The sequence below is a fragment of the Ptychodera flava genome, chromosome 2 (genome assembly GCF_041260155.1).
Source record: "Ptychodera flava strain L36383 chromosome 2, AS_Pfla_20210202, whole genome shotgun sequence".
Lineage (NCBI taxonomy): Eukaryota > Metazoa > Hemichordata > Enteropneusta > Ptychoderidae > Ptychodera > Ptychodera flava.
Window position 1 is genome coordinate 23,862,580 of NC_091929.1, and position 2,533 is coordinate 23,865,112.

Below are 2,533 nucleotides of genomic sequence, written 5' to 3' on the forward strand. Positions count from 1 at the left end.
ATGATGTCAGATACGCCCTCTACAGGGAGATGGGAGGTATTCGTTCCGTTGCCACAGGTACAGGAAGATCCTCAGGATACCCACTAATGACTGGAACAGCGTTGTTTGAAGCAAAGACTTATTGCGGACGAACCACTAGCATGTTGTACAAAATCACGGCACAAATCAAACACAAACTGGGTAATCACATGCTTCTAATAACCCTAGGACACCCAGCATGCTGTTTTCAACTTACCTGCTTCACACAAAATGATGCACAATATTAAGTCGAACGGAAGTTTAGGCATTGAAAAACATCCCGGTAACCATGGTGATATAGATTTCTAAATTATCATTACAGCATTTCTCATTTTGGAAAAGAGCATTTTCTTCATCACATGCCTATTAATCCAAACCTTGAGTAAATATTAGCTGTCGTTAAATCTTTCATGCAGTAAAATACAGTGCCAGGATTTGTACCTGATGGCGTATAAACTCTTTTGATTTTAGTTCAACATTAATTCGAACAATGTTTTGATTCGTGTTCGGATACCACATTAGTTTCTTATTTCCTTTTCATGCCCCGTAGGGAAAGTCATAACAGCATATTCTTTTGTGTTCTGAATGAATATTTTTTAAAACCATAATGATTCAAATATTCAAGAGTATTTTAATTGCTTTTTCCACGTGAGCGTTATTTTGAGATAATTTGTCTTTATAATAAGTTTTAAATTGATACAGGCTGTTATAGTTGTCTGTAACGCATATCGCTGAATCTTCATATCCTAAAAATATTACATGAAAATATCGCGCATTTTGCATACAGTAGAGGACTTGGTTGGATTAAATTGTCAAAGACGGAATTTCCAACAGGTAGAGTGGGATGTCCCAGGTATACTAATAGTGCTTTCCGCATAGTATAGTCTTGCTGATATTTGATGCGTTTCATTCGCAAATGACAGATAAGATATAGGCCTATCACCTCCGTTTGTGATAACGGCATTACTCGTACATGTACAGTACCTTTTGTGTTGACACAACTCATTCACTTTGAAATTTGTATTGTTCTACCGGTGTCATTTTCCAGTCAAATCATCAGGTATGTCACCCCTTCATCCACTTGGTTTTGCACATTTTAAATTTTGCTGAGTCATCATGGTCAACATCTAGTTTCTCATATAAAACAATAAAAAGTTATGTTCTCCGGGAAGATTTATAGAAGCTGAAGTACATACATATCCCTGTAAAACGTTATAAGATTATATTTCTTTTCATTGCAGTGTAAATGGTTCAGCAATTATTATGTGCGAAACCTAAAACAGGTGATTGGGTGTTATATTGTAATTCGCCTGATACCAATTAGACTTTAAAGTTCTCTTGATATGCATGAATGCCTAAGTATTTTACTAAGATTGTTTGATTTCCTTCGTGTGAAAAAAAAATCCAAAGTTTGAACTTTAACTATTTTTGGGGGTTTCACAAGACGTCCAATTCACTGAGACTTTCACCTACATCCGAGTTCATTCAATAAATTTGGCAAATTATAAAAGTTCATTTCTTTTTGATGTTATCCGTCCGAGGCATGTGTTTTCAGAAATATGATGAAGGGTACTCCTTCTCAATTTAAATTCACATCACATCACATCACACCACGTCAAAGTGTGTCACACGCACTTTGAGGATAGACAGATAAAGATAATAATCTTCACTTTGTAGGCGACTTCTGTTATCGATATATTTCAACATTCACGCGAAGCTGGTCTATATAATACGGTTCAATGAGAAAATAGCAGAGTTAATTTAGATTACTGTACCTTAGAAACTTAGCTGTTTGTTTTGCTTGAGAAAGTTGCGTACATAATGAATCACTGGATAGCGGCAAAGCAATTGTCAGGGGTATTTAGCACAAAATCGAGCTTTGTCGCAGACTTCCCTTGTCTGTGTTGTACTACAGATCACCTAGCTTTCCCCTTGGCTTCTGCTGAAATTAGACAGTGTTTTGCTGATCAACCAACATATTAAAGGAAAACATAAAAGTTGAACTCCTTAAATTAAAACTAGCGAATTTTTGCTGAAATTACAATCATATTAAAGAAAAATCAATCCAAACAGCCTTTCAAGTGAAATCAAAAACACAAAGCGTCGTAAGTCCCGATGGTAGTAATATAAAGAGGTAGCGAATGAAAAGTATGTCAATAAGATTATATAAACAGCTGGGAACTCACCTTAAAGATCGTTTTATCAGGCAGACTAACACGTAGATGAATAACGCGTTCTATCTTCCGTTCTTGAATAGGAAATCGAAACCTCAAAACAAAACGTATTGAATAATGTCCGAGTTATTGCGATCAATGGCATTTGAATTTTCAAAATGCAATTGAAGATGTGGGTGTAACTTCTCCACTTTTTTCGATTTATCACTATTATATGATGCGTGCCCGCGTCCAACGATCGATGGGAAAGGTTATCGAATCATTTTCTGACAGCCACAGCGACAAAACAACATGTTTGTACTTTCTCACGCAACAAGGACATTCACTTTTAGACTGCGTCA

At 36.1% G+C, this 2,533-nt stretch overlaps 1 protein-coding gene across 1 annotated transcript in view; it reads right to left on the bottom strand.

Moving 5' to 3' along the window:
* LOC139147564 (thrombospondin-type laminin G domain and EAR repeat-containing protein-like) overlaps positions 1-19 on the bottom strand; it is a 49,726-nt gene extending 49,707 nt beyond the window's left edge. The window contains exon 1 of the mRNA XM_070718693.1: positions 1-19. This exon is cut by the window's left edge and continues 217 nt beyond it. The gene's annotated coding sequence lies outside the window, so the exon portion shown is untranslated.
* Positions 20-2,533: the final 2,514 nt, after the last annotated feature.